Source organism: Rosa rugosa, chromosome 2 (genome assembly GCF_958449725.1).
Source record: "Rosa rugosa chromosome 2, drRosRugo1.1, whole genome shotgun sequence".
NCBI lineage: Eukaryota > Viridiplantae > Streptophyta > Magnoliopsida > Rosales > Rosaceae > Rosa > Rosa rugosa.
In genome coordinates this window covers 49,503,157-49,524,385 of record NC_084821.1, presented here as the reverse complement: position 1 = coordinate 49,524,385, position 21,229 = coordinate 49,503,157, and the positions used below count along the sequence as shown (strand labels likewise).

General features: G+C 36.9%; 2 long non-coding RNA genes across 4 annotated transcripts; both read left to right on the top strand.

Annotated features, from left to right (window-relative positions):
• Window positions 1-1,490: 1,490 nt before the first annotated feature.
• On the top strand, window positions 1,491-3,194 carry LOC133729966 (uncharacterized). The gene is made up of 3 exons (XR_009856565.1): window positions 1,491-1,626; window positions 1,809-2,081; window positions 3,068-3,194. It is a non-coding gene; the product is annotated as an uncharacterized LOC133729966 (long non-coding RNA).
• Window positions 3,195-5,814: 2,620 nt separating this feature from the next.
• LOC133732666 (uncharacterized) lies at window positions 5,815-9,348 on the top strand. Of its 3 annotated transcripts, none has more exons than XR_009857260.1 (4): window positions 5,815-6,331; window positions 7,399-7,450; window positions 7,998-8,220; window positions 8,837-9,348. It is a non-coding gene; the product is annotated as an uncharacterized LOC133732666 (long non-coding RNA). The 3 variants fall into 3 exon arrangements; XR_009857259.1 differs by having other exon boundaries at window positions 7,998-8,237; window positions 8,837-9,347; XR_009857258.1 differs by lacking the exon at window positions 8,837-9,348 and having other exon boundaries at window positions 7,998-8,721.
• Window positions 9,349-21,229: the final 11,881 nt, after the last annotated feature.

Here is a 21,229-nt window from a genome sequence, read left to right as displayed (position 1 = left end):
ATGGTAGCCTATAAATAGAGGTTACATTGAAACACAATTCACACATTCACATTCAACAACAACATCTCTAAGATGATCTAAGTTCTCTCTAGAGCAAACCTCTCTAAGAGCAACTCCTCTCTCTCTCTTTCTCTTTCTCTTACTGGTGATCACACTCCTAGTCCTAGTCTTCTCAGAAGCCGACTTTCAGTGCCACCAAACCCTCTGTCAACGTGCTTCGGTCCTAGTCTCCTCGGGAGCCGACGGTAGTGCCGCGACCACAACGGTTACAGAACCAGCCAAGCAAGGGTAACGCCCTAGCAACCCAGCCAAGCTAAAGTCACGCTTTAGCAAGTTCTCCTCACTTCCGGTGGTTCTCGCTCTGCTCGATCTACAACATCGAGTATCGATTTGGTGATTTTCAAGAAGCTCAGCAAAAGTCCTCACCACGAGGCACAAAGAATCCCACGACGAGGTTGGTGCTCTCCTCGTCCACAATCGCTTGATAAAAGTCAGGTCAAGGGACACCCCCGACGACCGCACCCGAACAGTGCTGGCACGCCCGCGCAAGAAAAGAGACTGTTGACCAGCTGCAGCAAAATTGGAGCCAAACAATCAAGTTTGTTTTCTTTTGCAAAAATTGCTTCATCTTGAATTCTCCTCACCCAGATTCGTCTAGAAGGAATTTCTCCTCAACTAGATTCCACTCCTCACCTAGATTCTCTTTTAGGAGATTTCTCCTCACCTGGATTCCACTTCTTACTCAGATTTCTCTAGAAGGAAATACTCCTCACCAAATTATCTTTGAGAAGATTTCTCCTCACTTGGATTCTACTCTTCACTCAGATTTCCTTCGAAGGGAATATTTCTTACCCAGATCCAGATTCACTTTGAGGAGATGAGAGATTTCTCCTCACACAAATTTGTATTTAAGGAGCTACTTCTCACCTAATTTCACTTTGAGATAATTTGCCCTCACCCAAATACACTTAGAGGGGATTTCTTTTCAATTGAGAAAGCATTTTATATTGAATATAATTTTTAATTTCTAATTGAAACCAATTTAGGTGACTTTGGCCTAATTGTAATCTTTTCTATTCGATTTTCGACCACACGCCTATGAGAGGGGCGTAAGGTTTAGCGGAGAGGTTTTAATGATGTCTGTATTTTTCAATTCAGAAAGTATTTTACATTAAATTTAATTTTTGATTGAAACCAATTGCGTTGACTTGATTGACGTCCTAGATATCTGTTGCAATCTTTTTCATCTGATTGGTTGAAACTATGGGAGGGGCGTAACGTACTTAATTTAATAATCCATTTTATTTCTAAATTTTTTTAATTAAAAAATATATAGTAAATAACTATATATGCTGTAAATTAATTGCCTCTAATTGGTTGATTTTTTTTATACGAATCTTCTTTTCTTTTCCCATTATTTTGCACAGGTGTAGTCCTTTGCCCTAATATGACTCTCCACGTCTCTAGTCTCCTCTGTTCGTGTGTGTAGGGTCACTAGGGTGCAGCAGATTGGCCTTCGTCTCTGTTCGGGTTTTCTCCTCTCCCAACACAAAGTTGCAGACCCATTATTCCTCGCAAACCAATCTTTCTTGCTCTCACTTTGAAGCTTTTTCTTCTCTGCTTCAGGTTCGTTCTCTTCCCGAATATTCTCCGATTCGTTTTCCGTTTTCCTCTCTCTCTCTCTCTGATTCGTTTTTCATTGATTTAAAGCTTCGTTTCATTCAAGGTTTGATCTAATTCTCGATTAAAGCTCTGGGTTATTGGCGTTCATGTTTCTGACCCAGTTTTGTCTTCCTATGATTCTCCAGTGTCTAGAAGTTTATGGTTTTCTGAATTTGACGGTGAGTTCCCAGGTTAACCAATCACTAGAGGATCACTATATAGTTGCATTTACATTAATAATTTATATAATCAATGGCCATGATGCTACCAAGTCTGAGGCAGAAGGCAAGTGGTTTGGTTGACTGATACTGTGACACTCAATAGAGCTGAAGGTTATGTGGCGGACTTCTTGACTATATCACTGCACGTCGTATCCAGGGATCCAAAGGCCTACACGTTTACGTTGTATATACATTCAGGTTATACTTTCAGAGTTCCAGTCCAGAACACTGTTTGAACTATGAATATTTGTTGTCTGGCAAGTTCTGTAATGATATGTTGAAGTTAAGTGGTCTGCAAGCTAAAAAAAAAAAAAAAAAAAAAAAGGTGATTTGAGGAATGAGGAATTTCTGTGCTTGGAAGCATTTCATTCAAATTCACATTCAAATTCTCTCTCTCTCCAACATAGTGGTGGTACACTTCAGTATTTATGCATTAGATAAATTTACCACTTGTTAGAGAAACAAAATCTTCTCCTCAACTCCAGCCATAAGATTCTCCTCCATTGAATACATAGGCTGTTTTGATACTGCTATAATTGCATATCAGTTTTGACTTTTGATTATAGCTGTGAATAGAGTTTAATGGTTGAGTTGTAACAGCAGTACCTTACTGCTATATATGTTTACATTTGTAAACATCAATCCATCAAAACATTACTTTCTACACCACTTTCAATTCAAGGGTTGGTAACCTTAGTTCTTTACCATATTATTTCTGGGCTTAAGATTCTTCTTTGTGACTCTTGACTGTTACCTTCAAAAGAAGTTTTCTAGCCAGTTTATGCCACCGAGTGAGTTTCACTCTTTTTAGTACTTTATGTGTCATGTTGTTTGGTACTTTGGTGCATGGTTTTTCTGGTTACTGTTTCTTACTTTATTTAATTTATAACACCTAAAACAAAAGAAGAAGAAAACACCTTCAATACTTATAACACACTCTCCTCTGGCTTCTACAGTTTTCAACTTGATACTCTTCAAACAATCAATGAAACTTAAATTGGCTGCCGTCCCTTATTCCAGACATTTCAAGGAGATTTAACAAAACCTACTCATAATTATCAACATCACCAGTTTTTCCTTGCATATTCTCATAGCTGCTGCAGGGTACTAGCTGTCTATTTACATGATTTTCTCTGTGCTGTAATGAGTGAGTGTTTCGGTGACATTATTCTCTTTGCATTTAGGCCCTCTTTAAAGAAGCTAAGGCAGATGAAATGCGTCTTGGCATTTGCTCTAGAACAGTAGAAGCAAGGATGTTGTTGAGCGCATGACAAGTCCCAATAATATGTCAAATGCAATGATATGGCCAAGGAAGCCCTTGATACTGCTATAGATAATCAAAATAGAAAGCTTGACATCATTCCTAGACAGCATACTGCTGAATGGAAGAGGCAGGGTCATTTTTCTTTTCCCTTTACCTTGCAATTAGAAACTTTAACTATTACAATTAAAGAACATAAGCTGTATTTCTTATCAAATCAAGGTTAGTCAAACTTTCTATTTAGTGGTGATGCTGCCCCAACTGCATGTGCTGTGTCTGTTGTACACGAAAACATTTCTGAAGCTTTTAGGATCTATTTGAAAAATCTGGAAAATATGGAAGAAGTGATATTGTAAGCTTGAACTTTTCACTTACTTTTCATACCTTGCACTTCTCACAACCACCGTCTTTTGTGAAATTTGAAAAGCTAATTTTTGAGGAACAATTCTCAGGTTCACCCCTTGGGGTGAAGCAGCATATTCATCATTTCTTATGATTAACGCATAATAACTTTTTAATTTTCTAATCCAACCATTCAAGTTGTATAATGTAATACAAAGATTAGTTCTGTAAAAAATCAATCAAATTGAAGACCTTTTAATTATTCATTTATATGAAATACATGGACGGTTCATCATAATAGCAGTAAGTGTTGTTAGAACCGTCCATTTATTTGATTCAATTAGATAATTAAACGATTTCCGATTCGATTGATTTTTTACAGAGATGATCTTTAAATGCTAATTTAAGATATGGACCGTTGGATTATAAATTTATTAAGTAAAAGTGAGTTAATCGATAATAGGGGTGAATATGCTTGTTCACCCAGGGGTGAGCCTAAGAATTGTTCATTTTTGAGTAATTGGATGCATTTAAGGGAATATTGTTTTAGGACACGGTAAACATTTTTCAGATAACCAAGTATTAATGCAATTTTTGAGAGTTGGAATACATGACTGAAAAGTTTACTATGAGCGATAATGTTCAAACAAAGGTAAATCATGAATGACTTTGGATATATTACATTCAACTTCTTCCCGTTTAGCAGTTATCAAAATCGATCTAATGGCATCTGAAGTATAAATTTCAACAGTGTTAACAGCACTTTTATACCAACATGCAATAGGAGAAGATAATAAAGGTAATGAATGCTGCTGCTGGTTACGAACAAAAGGTCACTGCATGAGAAGATTCAAAGAGCTAATACCATTAAACTTGAATCCCTTGAGAAGGAAAACCGTCTCTTGAAGAGGCAAGCCAACTTACGGAAGCACATATATCGAGCAATAAACAAGATTGAATTTCAATTATTGTACAACTCAGAATGTATGCTAATATAAAAATGAAATGATTTCATATCTTGTAGTACCTTCCATAAGTTGAATAATGATACTTGCTCTGTTCATTGTGCGTTTTCGGTGTTTTACAGGGAATTTGCATTTTTCTACAAAGTGCCAACTGTTTGAGATGAATTACAGGACTCATACTATTCTTCTATTTTATATGTTAAAAGGAGGAAGGAAAAGCAAATCAAACATATATATGAGAAACAACAAGGATAAGAAGGATCAATTAATTAATGATAGCATTAATTAGTTGATCCTATCACTTCAAAACAAAATGTAAATGGAAAGGTATGAATCTAGTAAGTGTTTCCCTTGCATCACCAGTACAATAATTCGACAATCTCGACTAATATTGTTGAATTTGATACTAGAAAATGATATGTTTAGCTTCAGCCTCTATATGGCTCTTTACTTTTCTACATGATATTCCAACTAAATCAATATTCAGATCATACTATAAGAAGTACCAGATCAACACATAGAACTAAAGTGCATGTAGTTAAAGGATTCCTACATTAGCACAGTCCACATATCACTTCAATGAACCAAAGAATCAGATCTCTCCATCAATGCTTCTTGTCAAGCTTGTGCTGATCCAAACCGGCTTGGCTGCTGAAGCTTTTCGGCAATGGAGCACAAGCAGCACAGAAAAACACCTTTGGCTTGCCTTTGTCATCAAATTCTGCAGTCACATTTGCATTTCGATTCTCGTGCCTGAACCTGATGTGACTCGCGAGATCAACAACCTTCGCATGGTAGTTGCAGTGCGGACACTTCTTTGTCTGAAAACAGAGAGAAACGTTGTGTTTAGTTCCAAAGACTTAATAGATCGAAGAATTGAGAGGCAATAAGAAAGAATTAAGAGGTGAAGATCTGCACCTTGCTTTCGCTCGTGTTACGATGCTTCTTCGCCATTGCTCCTCCTGAGCTCTGAGAGGAAGGGAGAGCGGGAGAGAGAGAGAGAGAGAGAGAGAGAGAGAGGGAATTTGAGAAGGAAATAGAGAGGGAGGGTTTCTGTGGCTCTGATTTGTTAGGTTGGTGAAATGAGGGAGTTTATATAGGTAGGGAGGATGAGGAGAGGCTTCGAGCAACGAGACGGGCTTCTCCCGCGAAGAGCTCAGCACTGTGCGCAGGTTTGAATTTCATAATCGAAAGTGTTGTCGTTTTGACTTCATATCCCTGTCGTTTTATACCCTCGTATAGTCTCACTTACATTTGCATTTCATTTCACTTTATTACATTTGCATTCGATATACTGTATTTCGTTTTTTTTTTTTTTGAATAATACTGTGTTTCGTTTTACTATACTGTATTTCGTTTTGGGTGCCACGTCCCGTTTCCCCTTCCCTTGGTTACAGTGTATAGAGAGACTGAGAGAGAGAGAGAGAGAGAGAGAGACCTAGATAGAGAGAAAGATAGAGGGGTGAGAGTGAGTCAGTGAGGTGAGAGAGAGGCATACAGAGGACCTAGAGAGAGAGAGAGAGAGAGAGAGAGAGAGAAGGGGGTAAGAGTGAGTCAGTGAGGTGAGACAAGGAAGGGAGTGGAAGTGGGAGTCTGAGTTCTGACACTACCGGAGGGAGTGGGTCCTCCTCCACAAAAGCTAGAGCCTCGCAAAGGTTTTGATCGGAGAAATCGGAGGAAGATCGTGGTCGACCCACTCGGAGCGGTGGCTTGTTCGGCGTCGATAAAGCAACGGTGACGGAGGCTTCTGTGACTGTGAGGGTTTACCCAGTCGGAGTTCCTCACGGTGTCCAGATTTTTCAGCACCGTTAATATGAAATTCCGGATTGAGAGTTTGAGACCAAAGACCCAGTTCAATTTACTTCACAAACTGATACAGGGTGAGGGTTTAGCTGTTGGTGCATGCTTAAATTTATTAATTTTGTAATTTTCATTCCCTATATTAATTAAGCAATTGAAATTGGTTAGTGCTTTTATGCTTTTTATGTTTCAATGTGTCCGGGATCCAACATAGTATACATACTCTATGGAGGGAGATAATGTTCAGTGAACATCAGGAAGAAGATGAATTTGTATTGCTTATTTGCTTGATCTTGATTCTGTTTACTCTCAGCTTTAGATTCCACCAAATGCACCATATGTTCTTATGATCTTCTTCCTTTTTCAGTACCTCGTTCTGTTATATGTTAATTTCAGCATCTGAACTTTTTGTAATGCCATTTTAATGTTCAAATGTGTCTTGATTTCCGGGGTTGGGCACAATGAATCCAGCATTGATTCTAGATGACAAATTTAAGTTGGTGAGTTTAAACCCTACAAAAACCTGGATTAAATTCGATTGTGAAGGGCTTTAGTTGTGGTCTTTTTTTTGTCTGTTGGTTACAGGGGGAGTAAAGTAAGAGTGACAAAGGATGAGAATTAATGTAAGTTATCCAACACTGGTTTTCACTTTTCAGTGGAAAAAGAGGCGACAAACTATGTTTGCATTTAGAATGGTTGTCATATCTTGGGCAGACTTGGCATGTCTTTTAAGTATTGAGAAGGACTTAAAAAATGATAGAAACATATTGGACTATTTTTGGAATAATCGCTAGTATGGTGAATGACACTGGAATATTGGATGGCATCAGGTCATTGTAATTTATTACCTGTACATTTGCAAATATTAGAATCACAGAAGATGTGATATCTATTGCTTTATATACCTTGATCAGATATTGATGGTTCATTCTTTCATTTGAAATGTTCATGGCAGTTGGACAGTAGTTTATAGGTTAATATCACACTTTGATATTCTCTTTTTGAGTCGTGTGGGATGGTGCATTAACTGTTATTGGTGCTTAGCATGCTATGCTCGGAAGAGCAGGATGAATTTCTAATGAGTGGAATGGGATAAATTTTGAAGTGGGCTGACAATCTCCTTTAACAAATTCTTATTCTCTCGCAGATTGGAAAATGGGATGAGGCGATTGGGACATGCCTTTTATTCAAAGAAGAAGGTAAATCTCATTTTCATCCCACTCAGCACACACCTGAAAGAAATTGCCTCTATAGACTTCAGGATCTAGATTGTCTTAGGAAACTTGAATTTTGTCAAAGGAGTAATGTCAGAAAATCCATCAGGTTTTATTCAGATTCCGTTCTAGTATTGAAGGGTCGTATGAAGGTTTTTAGTTACCTGGTGATAGACTTTCATGGTTCTTCTACCTTTTTTTTTATTATAACGATCTTATGGACTGCAATATGGAGAGATGATCTTGATTTTTGATACATAAACCTTAGGTTCCACTTTCATTGTCTGTTAATAGATATTCTTACTGTTCTGTGAAGCGGTTAACAAACAACATGTCATAACCTGTTTCCTCCTCTTCATCATTTACATTAATTGCTGAAGTTCTCATTCAATCAAAATATTACAAGAAAAAAAAAACTTAGAATTGCTTGTCGGTTGTCATTGTTTCTTACAATGTTTCTCGTATCTGCCTGCAATAGTAGAGTTGAGCTCTGATCAGCACTTGTGTATACTAATGCAAGTTCTATTTGCAGTTGTCCCTGTTGTTCATGAAGAAAAAGGACCATCAGAAGCATACTCTTTTGCTGGCAAATGCATAGTTGATCAAAACCAATCTTCAAGCAAGCAAAACCACTTGGCTGCACTCATAGGATTCTTAAATTCAGATTGGCACCAGATTTTGACTCTAATACTACATTTGCACCGACTCAGCAAGTAAATTTGTAGAAGTTTTGTAGCAACTCCGAGATTGAAATGGTACGAGACTATGAGAGGTATAAATGAAGCTGTTGATGTTACTAGCTTATTTGCATCATTCCCTTATAAATGTATCTTCTAACAAGATTAAAAGTATTTAAAACTACCCTTCAATTCAACTTATGAGAAATTAATGGTGCTTCTAAATGTGTAGAAATGCTATTCAATTCGTAGTGCTTAATGTTGATTGGAAATTTGAAAAGCTTTTATGCGCATCAGATTATATAGAGATTTGGCAGTTCGGGAAACTTTGAAAGGGATTTCCAAGTTTCAGAATAAGACTTGCATGTTTAGATAACTTGCATGTTTCTTACCTCCATTCTCATCACTGCCGCACACCTGCCATGGCCACCACCATAAACCCCATAACCACCCCACCAATGCCAGTACTGCCATCAAATCCTCAAAAGTTTAAAGAAGGATAAATTGCATGTTAATCTAATAGCTGAGTGTTCCATTTTTTGTTTTTGTTTTTTTTTTAATTACATATTTCTCCTTTTCACTTGGCTGGCAGAATGACATGTATGGGTTTCTGAACATAATATTTCTTTTCCGGCCAACAAATATTGAATAAGCTGTAGTAATGATTTGTTTTATTGCTTTTCCGGCGACGCAGTTGCGGATTTTCAACGACCCAAACGCTCTCTGGGACGTGATGTTCACTCACTGTTTTGGACTTTTTCTGCCCTGATAAATTAATAGGGAATTTTGAATTTCCCGCGCTTTCTCGCTGCAATGAAAGGAAGTTTGTGGTTAGGTAAAATTGAACGGTACCATTGCAGCCCTGTGTGTCTGATGATCATAAACAAGCCCAAAGCTAATTTAGCTACTGCCCAAACCTGCAATAGCTAATTAAATGCATCTCAACAAATGTATCCAAGTTTAATAGAAGGAAGTGGATGGATTATTTACATAGAGTTAATATATATCCCACCATTAATATTGTGAGGATTAATGGAAAAGATAAGTTTCCCTTATGAGATAATCGATTTTCTTCTTTCAAACGATTGAAAGTTAGCTCTGTGCGCAATGAACGTGAGGATGAAGAAGAATATCTGTTGCTTGATCTTGATTCAGTTTACCCGAAGCTTCACATTCCACCAAGAACAGCATATATGTTTTTCCAGTACACTTTTTCCTTCTCAATGCATCATTAATTATTTGAATATGTTTTCAGGAATATCGTCCATTAAGGTCTTTGCAAAGCATTTTGATCTTGATTATGTTGAGATGAATATATAGTTAAAGGAACTGAAAAGGATTAAACTGCGACATGACTCTTCTTAGCAGCATATGTTGGCTGACATCCCATATGAATGTATCATCCGATTGATTTGAGAAACAATTACAGCATATAGGATGCAGTTTACGTAGAGGTTCCACAGTCAATGCTTTTGATCGATGAAGATGAATCACTGACGTCACATTCTTATTCTTTGTGGCAAAACCTCCATGGAGTTTGTGCTTTGGTTGGAAACTTTTGTCCAAAGCTGGTCCTGAGATTCTATAGGTCTGAGTGCAAAAAAAAAAAAAAAAAAAAAAAATTATGGCCTCACTTGAATTTCACATTTTAGCAAATAAATTGTTTTTCTTAAGCTCTCAATTCGAGTTTATAGTGCTTTGGGCATATTTTTGATGCTTTATTATTCTAACATATATATATATATATATAATGATGGATGTGTCAAAAATCCTGGAGTTCAAGGAATCAAATATATAAAATCTTGAGCTGAGAATCAAGAAACTTTAATGGTTCTCATTTGGAAATTCCAGGAGTTCCTCAGTCCTAGGGAGTTGAGAGAAGTGTCTGGTTTACGAAAGTTTTAATTCCTAGTGGTTTAGGCTTTAGGGGTATGCTTCCTCCAGATAGACTTAAAAGGAGTTTTTATTTTTATTAAGATTTTTGTATATTTTTAGATGTTGTAATTTGTTCATACATGTTACATGCTACTGGAAAACTCATAACATTAGTTAGACCACAACTTACAAGTTTGTTACACAATCAATAATCTGTGATAAAATTGTGTATATCAAGGTATCAACCTTTTAGTTTCTTAATTACTAACATTCCTTCATTCCCCCAATATCATCAATTTATTCTTAGGGGACATTAGTAAAACACTATGTTGTGAATTTATAATTTCTTCGCGCTGAATTTATAATAAAGAAAAAAAATGACAAATTATGTGTTGGTATACGGTTTTTTTTATTGGCATTCCTATACAAACTGATATGTTGTTTTAAAGATGCTGTTAAGGGAAATTATCTTTTGGTTTCAATGTTTATTTAGAAAAGGTATTCCCGTGGCTTTTAAGGTGATGTAGTGTAATCCTAAGTTTTCTAGGACTTGATATTTTATTTGGTCAATATTCAATCACCAAGATCCTTTCCTATTAGGAGTCTATTAGGGTTGGTGTTGCTTCTACACATATATAGAGGATGCAAACTGCACAGGCAGCAGATGAGGAACGCAAGAATAATTGAGAGTCTTGCTTGATATTGTGTCGTGATAAAAATCCTAAACACTTGTTCCTTGGTTAAGTGTTATAGGTCAGTTGCTCATGCATATGGAGTTACTTGTGATCTGAAGAGTTGCTGTGAAGCAAGAAAAGGAAAAATCGAAGAACAATCAAGTGAAGAAGCAGTTCGAGATTGAAGACAAACTGCATATTAGTTTTGTCTATTCATTGTAGCTGCGCTAGTGCTATTTGAAGTTGTAAAGAACATATCCTTCATCATAATTCAATTGTTCTTATTTTGGGTTCTCAAGAGTAAGAGCCCCGCAGTGTTTTTAATCTGATATTTGAGATTTTCACTGCGTAACCAAAAATCTGGAGTTTGGTTCGTTATTTCTAATTTCTGCCCAGTAGGGATTGATCCGTATACTGCAATCCCCATTCTCCAGAAAACGTATTCTGTCCTTGTATTTTCATTATGTAATCGTATTGTTTAAAAAAAATATATGTAGTTTAAAAGAAATTAAGAACTACGCCCACAAAATTATTGACTAACCTGATGTAATGTGCAGGTTGTCCGTATCAAAGAAGAGTTGCAGCTGTGGGATGAAGATCGAGTCTTGATGTTTATATATTGATGGGTGCATCTTTAAATCTGTAGTCAGTACATTTATTGTATTATACATTTTAAAATACAATATAAAGTACAGTACAAGAATGTAAATGTCACGCCCCGAATTTTGAATAATAAATTCAAATCCGAAACATGAATTAAACCACTTAATCAAATAAACGTTCTGAATTTTTTTCTCAAAACAAACACACCACTCGCCACTCAAATATAAAGTCTCGAAGACCTCGAGTTTATTATTACAAATTCACTCTCACAAGTAAAATTGTAAAGCTCTAAATGAGCATAACAAACCTCACAATAGAAAATCAGAATAACACGCTTGCAGCTACTCTACGCAGCTCGATCACCTTCCTGATTCTCTTGACCTGTAGTAGTACCCGCTACACAATTTGAATAGTGTACCGGGATTGCAACAACACCAAACCCGGTAAGCTTTTGACAGCTAGTATGAGTAAACAAGAATGAACTGTTGATTTATTAAAATACATTTCCTTTAACTCAAGTATAGAAATGTAGAAACATCACAATCACAACGACCACCACAAAACCACTTCACTTTCTCACTCTCATATATATATATATACTTATGAGTCACTCCCCGTTACCCTCATAAGATCACTCAACATTTGGCAGACAGACTAGAGCTCTAACTGATCGTTTCCACCTACCCGGCGCGAGAGCGTGGTTCACGATTTAATACTATCAGTTCCACCTACCCGGCGCGAGAGCGTGGGTCGCTGATAGTATGCCATGGTCACCCCGTGACCTATTGATCTCCACAGATCACAACAATTTATTGTTCCTCAACAATAAAACTCAACATCTCTCTCAATATATTGTTTCTCAACAATAAACTCGATACCCCTCACAATATATTGTTTCTCAACAATAAACTCAATACCTCTCACAATATATTGTTTCTCAACAATAAACTCAACACAACTCCAACAATACATATTATTTCACGTAAATAATATATATGCATAGACATTCGCACAGGAATGCCTATTAATACCAACTATAGTTCACACGCATTAAAGAAATAAATTCATTTTATACTTAAATTCATTTTCTTACCTGTGAGCCGCAGCCCTATGAACCGTAGTTGATCAAGTTCATATTATTTCAAAACAAATCTTTATTTCATAAACAATTTCCACACAATTACGACAAAAAAATCAATTAATTATATTCGGTTCGTAATATGAACCATGTGAGGTTTACTCACCTCTAATTCCGCTGCGTCTTCTTAACAGCTCAAAATACGATCCACAATCGTCCACCAACTTAAACCGTCAATCACCTAGTCAGATACGATCTTAACTTAGCAATCATTCATGAATCACACATATACGGAAATCCAACGGTCGGATTCTAATTTAATGATGATCCAACGGTCAGATCGAATTTATATGATGATTCAACGGTCGGATCGAATTTATATGATGATCCAACGGTCGGATCCCCACGGATCGCCCTTAGGATCATCCTCCAAAATTATCACGAAGATCCAACGGTCAGATCTTCTTGAATCACTCTAACAAACATCTCCTCAAAATTATACGAAAATCCGACGGTTAGATTCTCACGAATCGCCTACCGAATCACTATTTCACAATTATACGAAGATCCAACGGTCGGATGTTCGCCCATGACCACACAAAGTCATCGGGACAGTCATACGATCAACATATCTAAATTTGAAGTAAAACCGATGGTCAGATCTTCGCAGATCGTAAACTTAAGATAAAACGTAAAAACGTTAAATAGTAACGTAAAAACGTAAATCCACTATTTATCAACTTTTTCTAACCTAACCTTGTAATATATCAAAACGCTCGTATGGATGCGTAGAACATAGCCTAGATAATAAAAATTCAAAATATGGTCGAATGCGCTGCCACAAGCGGTGGTCAGTGGGCGGTCAACGCCGGTCAACCACCTCAGATGGCAAAGTGACCAACTACAAACTGGTTCAAAATGAAAGGGTGATCGACTTCCATACCTGGAGCTAAGTCTGGTTTGGCCTAGATCGTTCTAGATCAAGCTTGGAAGTCGGATTAATCCTGTGCGTCCGATCAGATTTCAGATTAAATCAGGGACGTCGAAAAAGTCAAACCATGATCTAGCGTTCTATACACAAAATCGTGATGAAAGGCTTACATGGGGATGATCAGGGGGAAGAGGAGATCACGAAAATGGGAACGATCGGCCCATGCAACGCCGGAATCGGGGATTTCCGGCCTGGTCGGGTTTGCATGGCTGGGGTGTCTTCGATCTCCATCTGGGGGCAGCGGCGGGGCAAGGCGGTGGCAGGGAGCGGCTGGACGGCTCGAGGCGACCTCGGGGAGGGCCGGGTCGTGGCCGGAGGACGAGCGACGGCGCCGCTGGCGTCGGGTCGGGTCGGCGGGTCGGCAAGGGTGGGAGGGTTTTGCGCGAGAGAGAGAGAGAGAGGGGGGGACTATTCCGCAAAAATCAGATTTTTTTCGTCCTTAATGAAAAAAATCAGATATTTTTCCTATTTATAGAAAATTCCCAATTTTCAAATATTCATAACTTAATCATACGAACTCCGAATATTACGTTCCACATATGCACGAGATCGTATCGACGAGCTCTACAACTTTCATGAAGGAAGTTTTCTGAAATTCCATACGTATAAAAAGTCAATTTTTGAGACGCTCCTAAATACGTACGATTTCGAAATAAAATCGTTCAAACTAATTCCACCACTTCTCCAAGCCTCGTACTCGCTCCCACTATCGTGAAATCATTTCTAAAAAACAACGGAATTTAATTTGGATTTTTCGGGGTATTACAGTAAAGGTGCCAAATGGCATCTTATTTTTTTTTTATACAACCTCATAAATTTTCCACTGATATCAGTGGCATTCCAAAGCCACTAATATCAGTGTGAATTTAGATGCTGACTTTACCTTGAGTGAAGTTATTCCACTGTTGTTTTATCAGTGCCTATTGCCCCAATGGCACCTGCTATAGAGGGGACTAATTCTTCATTAGTGGCTACATAGTGACTAATTCCATTAGCAACTGTTATCAGTGTGCTTTGTCTCAATAGGGACTAATTCAAATCAGTGTGGAATGGGGAAATTTCTAGTAGTGTTCTTTGTGGCAAAACCTCCATGGATTTGGTGCTTTCAAATGGGAGGCGGAGGAAAATTCAAACCATATTTGTCATCAAGGAAGTCAGCACAAACACCTCCATGAAATCCACCGGAAAAAGGCATTGTCGTCACACTCAAGGGAAGCAAATAAGACCGTCAGAATGAAGCAACTTCAATAGCAGAGATTAGTAACTCTATATATGTGGAGAACCAAGGATTGCGCTCGCTCATTAAAGGGCTTTTCTCAATCTCAGGGTTTTTGGTATTGCTTCCTTTTCCTTCTAAAGGAGACCTAAAAAGGAGAACTAATTGTATAATTTTCTGCGAGTTTCAACCCAAATTTGTCGAGCAGAACCTAAATGACTTTAATTTGTTTTCTGCCTTTTTAGATCTTGTAATTTGTTCATACATGTCACATGCTACTGGACTCACACTATTTGTTAACTCATCACTTATAAGTTAGTCGAGATGCGATACAAAATCAATAAGAATGTGTGATAAATTGTATAAAGCTTTGAACTTCTTAATCACTATATTCTTCGATTACCCCAGTATCATCAAATATGCTGTTCTCAATTAAGCAACGATGTGCTATTAATTATAGAGCATATATCTATTGTTTTGAGATATTAGAGTAAATTAAAAAGTTTAAGTTGGTTAGAATTCGACTACCGCTTAATTGTATAGGAAAAGATCTAAATGTGCAAAGGTTTTCTTCCTGTGAAGTAGACTTTTAACGCAAAAAGTAGGCATTTATAAATGTTATAATTACTATCCAGCACAGTAGTAGTTATAGATTTCAAAGATTAAATCATTCATTTTCAATTTAATAACCTTATACAAGAAAAATATTGAGAGATCCTGAAGTCACAAATTGTGAAAAGAAAATTAATTAAAAAGCTTTCTAAATTCACACTCTTTACAGCTCAATGTTTGCCGTAATCCAGATTGGTGTTTGATTACTCATCTTCATTATGGTTGCAGCTGTGCTACCAATCCGTAAAAAACTTTTAGTATTTATGTTGTACACACCAAAATTTCGTGGTCCACGACTTCCATAATGATATTGTCAACGATCCCAATCATGTACGAAGTATATACAATTTGGTAGATATCCATAACATTCTGGAGCCAACATAGAGGTTGAAGAATCCCCACAAAAAGAGCAACACCACATCAAGAGTTTATTTCAGTCCACAGATACCGAGTATCAAATTTGAAAACTTCGAATTTCGTTGTCATACGCCTGCCAATTAGGTGACCTCGATCAGGTTCAAAATACATATACCTCTTAACCATCAGTGGTTGTTTATAACCACTTACCTCGACTAGATATCTCTTGATGATGCCTTCTTCTACAAAACCTGTTGTAATGTTGCTTATGTCAAATGACTTGGCTCCTGTGGTAGCGGCAAAATAATGAAGTTGGTCGAAAATATCGACGGTATATATAGAGTTTATCTTTCACATAAACAACATCTTCCATATATCCAATCCCTTCTTTAATATAAGTCCATGTTGTGTCTTTATCAAGTCTAATAAATAAAAGCCATTCGACGCGAGTCCTCATGTATGACCACAACAATGCAATCCTTTGCATTTGAGATTGCATCTGCTGAGATTGTAGCCTTGAAGACATAATAATCACAGAATTTAGCCCATTTGGCCTTAAATACTTCATCAGTCTTGAGAAGATTGAGTGGAGGAAGCCGAATGATTGAATTTTCTTTTGTTTTCCTCCCTTTAACTCTGGATGACGGATTTATAAGAGTTACTACGAAATCCTCATCCATATATAGTTAATAACCAGCCATTAGAAAACCCACAGAATCGTTTGTTTGGCAATTCCAATTGCAAATCAAGAACCTTATCATTCCTGATGTCGCATAAATTCCATGTCTCTTCTTTCCCCGTATAAGTCAAGAGCAGTGGAGGACCTGTTAACCTACTGCGATTGCTTAGAACATTCTTTGCTATAGAATTCCATGACCTACAAACAATACTGAACCGCACATAGTCTAATGCTGACGATAATCTCTCTGAAACTGACTCCAACAGGTGCTCAGGCAGCTTTCCACAATCTGAGGAGTCCATAGTTTGAAACCTTGAAAAAGATTTTGATCAAACAATCTTATGTTGTTAAATCTGAGATTTGATAGGTGTATACGAGGGAAGAGCCCAGCAATTCTTTAGATTAGATATGTTGTTTAAAGGGGAATTTGATTCTACACCCAAATTCACACACCCCTTTTAGAATAAACCCATCCATAAGATTGTTTTAATATACACCCAAACCAATTAATTAGGTTTATTCAAAATAAAAAACTATTAAATAGGATAAATATTAAAACCCAATGTTGTTAAGAATTACTAAAGCTGCCACTATCAAATTCCCCATTCACCTATTAAATAGGATTAATATTAAAATCCAGTCTTGCTGCCGATGGAAGTCATGAAACGGCTGCCCATAGACGTTGCCCAGAATTACTCAACCCTTGATTCCAACAATTGAAAACTTTCCTCTGGGTTGGAGGTTATGTGATCTCCACATTCAAAAGCCTAATCTCTACTTTCTAAGCCGGTATCAATATCTCCACAATCATGCGATTATGTTTTTGATTTCAAATTGTGATTGTGATATAAATGGATCGCACAATCAGAGGTTGGTGGGTTGCCTTTGGTCAACTGCATATCTCTTTAATCTGATTGGCACGGTTGATGAGCATTGTGTTTGCTACCTATTCAATAGGTGTGTGTCTTCCTGACGAAGAGGTATTTGTTTTGTGATTTTTCAGGGTTTATGCTATTGAATAGGTATAATAGACTCTACAAGTTCTTGATTGCATGTTTCTTTTTCCTCTTATTGTTTCTCAATAGATTCTACAAGTTTTTGATGGCTAAAGAATACTCCCACCTAAAGTTTAGGTGCGACATTCTCCACAATCATGCGATTATGTTTTTGATTTCAAATTGTGATCGTAATATAAATGGATCGCACAATCAGAGGTTGGTGTGTTGCCTTTGTTTAACTGCATATCCCTTTAATCCGATTGGCAGGGTTGATGAGCATTGTGTTTGCTACCTATTCAATAGGTGTGTGTCTTCCTGATGAAGAGGTATTTGTTTTGTGATTTTTTAGGGTTTGCTATTGAATAGGTATAATAGACTCTACAAGTTCTTGATTGCATGTTTCTTTTTTCTCTTATTGTTTCTCAATAGATTCTACAAGTTCTTGATGGCTAAAGAATACTCCCACCTAGAGTTTAGGTGCTATCTAATAATAGGAATATCTCCACAAAAGGATGTTTAATCACGTTGAGAAATCTACGAAATCTAATAGGAATATCTACACAAACATATCTACTAAAAAATAGCAAATATATAGATCAAATCTAAAAGGAAGAGATATACAATAATTAAGGCAATTAATCTTTTTAAATAAGGAATATCTACACAAACATATCTCCTAAAATATGGCATCAATTATATACTATAATTAAGGCGATTAATCACGTTGAGATCCTTTCAAAAAAAAAAAAAAATCACGTTGAGATATCTAATAATAGGAATATCTACACAAACATATCTACTAAACAATGGCAAATATATAGATCAAATCAGAATCTCTTCCTATAATTAAGGCAATTAATCGTTTTTAAATAAGGGAAAATAAATTGATTGTATTAAATTCTAATTTGTGTTTATAACTGATGCCATATTTAAATTCAAAAAAAAAAAAAAAGCTATATTTGAGAAATATTTTCCTTATGCAATCTGAAGGGTAAAATAGTCAAACTAAAAAAACGTGAAAAAACTTAATTATAAACTTAAAACCTATAAGGATGGTTTAATTATGGGAATAGGTGTAGATTAAAAGAAAATATAGGCCGGAATGAGTTTTCCTTAAGAGTAGTGCTAGAGACACCAAATATTTATACCAAATTCATATACCGAATGATGTGGCAGATGCCAACTCATCAAAGAAATTGCTAACATGGACTTTCTCTACTAATTTTTTCTTTATCAAAAAATTAAAAATCAAGAAAACCTAAAACCATTGCAAAGTCCCATATATGGCCGCCATCCTCATCGAGAGGAGATCATCTACCATCAGATGTAGATCTAGTTGGTTGGGTGAGGCTTTTTTCTCTATTTTCAATGTTTTACTCATTTCACTCACCTTATTCACCTGTCTTGCATGATATTTTTGGAGGACCTTTTTCTTCCAATAAGACTATTGGGGCCTATTAATCAACACTCCTTGGGTACCCCCATACTCTAGATGACAAAGCAACAAGGATCTTCCATCAACAAATATAGTTAGGCCAATAGCCAATAAGTCACAATTAACTGCAGGCATAACACGATCTCCAATTGTTGGCACTGCATATAGCCCAATCTCCAATTGATTCTTTAATTCAAAATTTTAGACTTCAAATGTCTTGAGGAAATCATGAAAAGAGAGGGAGTAAGAGAAGGAGAAATGAACTTTGGTAAGTTTGGATGGCTTTTAATTAATTCATTAATTCATCTGACAACAAAGACAAAAGTTCTAGCACTTTTTCATGTTCTGGTCAGGAAGGGTGAAGCAAGAGTGGATGCAAGAACAGCGAAGCATGAGTGGATGCTCAAATGTATAAGGAATAAGATAATTAATGGTCTAGGTTTAATCTTATCTTGTTTTTTTTTTTTTTTTTTTTAAGGAGAAGCATAAAATTGTATTATTTCCATATCATCACCATCTTAGAACCAAAATTGATGACATAGCAGGTGCCACATCATTTGATAATGAGTTTTGGTATAATTTTTTGGGATTTCAAGCATTTTCCTTTTCTTAATAGGAGCTTCATTTTTTGGATTTTTTCTAATTTTCTCGTTGTGTGAAGTTGAGGGATCCCTCTATTTATAGGTGATTACTACTAGTCCTACTAATGGACTAGGAAAACTTGTCTCTCATTAGTATTAGGAAACGGATTCCCTTGTAGAGAAAAAAATAGGAAAACTTATCTCCAATAAGTAGGAAACCCATTCCAAGAGAAGAAATAGAGAGAGAACTAATTACAGGTCCGCGTTAGTAAATCTAGTAGAACTACATGACATCTATTCCCCTCCTTCAGACCAACCAAAAAAAAAAAAAAAAACTTCTTTTTTCCTCCATATCTATATATAGTCAGTCAGTGTGCAAACCTTTCTTGGGGTTGTTTCCTCAAATGCTGAAGCATAGACCCTCCCCATGTGATGTGATGATGGGTTCCGTGCATAGGGAAACAATAAAACAAAAAAAAACAAGAAAAAAAAAAACCCGGAAACAAATTAACTAATAGCTGAGATATTACAATTTCTGGTAACTGCACACATGCAAATCCTTAAGGTAAACTTCAGTGACTTGTGGAGGTCGTGGAGGAGAGGAGGAGATTCAAGAAAATGAATCCCAATATTAGTAGCCAACCCACACTTGCAAAAGTCCATCCCCGGGACCCCGACCATGTTCTGGTAAACATGATGAATAGTACATTGCTGAAAAAGCTCCTGGAGAACTCTACAGCTGTCCAGAATAGCTTTGAGTTCCACGCATATTGGAGGACTGTGATGATCATTGACTGTCGGTGTACATTTTTGTAAAGGAAAAAAACCCAAGTCAGCAAGCAAAATGGTGGTAGGGATTATATGCACTGCAATAGTGGAAAGAGATGGTGTTCACCAACCAGTGGTGGATGTGCAGGATTCTGAGGAGCTGATGCACGTTCATTCTGGCCTTTCTACGTACTTTCTATTGTCCTCGGTAATCACCCTCCTGAGTCTTCTGGCACTCTACAAGTATGTCATGCTCTCTCGTCCTGGATGGCTGGATATAAGTATATAACTAGTTGTGTTTGGATCAAAAGTAGAACAATAAAGGATGGGAATGGGTACATTTTTTTTTGTCTACAACACAGAATGTCCACTCAACAGTTCGCAGTTTTGCAGGCAAGTGGTTTGGTTGACTAATAGTGTGACACTCACAGAGCTGAAGGTTATGTGGCGGACTTCTTGACTATATCACTGCACGTCGTATCCAGGGATCCAAAGGCCTGCACCTTTACATTGTATATACCTTCAGGTAATTATACTATTGGTCCAGAACACTGTTTGAACTATGAATTAATATTTGTTGTCTAACAAGTTCTGTAATGATATGTTGAAGTTAAGTGGTCTGCAAACTGACAAAAAAAAAAGGTGATTTGAGGAATGAGAAATTTCTGTGCTTGGAAGCATTTCATGTTGGAAAAATATGGACTTAACATTATCTGATATGCATTGAGGTTAAACAATTGAGTTAACTAAACATGAATAACAAGAAGTACATAGTTATGACTCTAATTCCGGTTATCTATTTGGGTGTATATCTCCTAGTAGAAGTAGGGAACTCATTAGCTAATTAACCTGATTAGCATTAAGTGTTGTGATAGAATTAAGCCTCTCTAAGTAATAGACATTCAGTCGGTTTTAGACTCCTTATGGGATGAGTCTAACTCGTGGTTTTGGCCAATATAAATAGGGAGCAAAGTCCCTGTATTCATCACCAGTTGTTAAGCATTTGTTCAGCCCCATTCTGAAGCTTTTGGTGTTGACATACAGAAGACTCTTCTGCTCCAGTTCTGCTGCTATTCATTCTCGTTTCCAGTTGCTCAAGATGTCTAACCTTGGTCAAGTTGTTTCTGCAGGGATCCAGAGCGTCATTGATCCAGGTGGAGTCCTAGTGCAGCTAGGAAAGCTATTCTGCAGATTATGTGATTGTTATGCAGCTAGTTTAT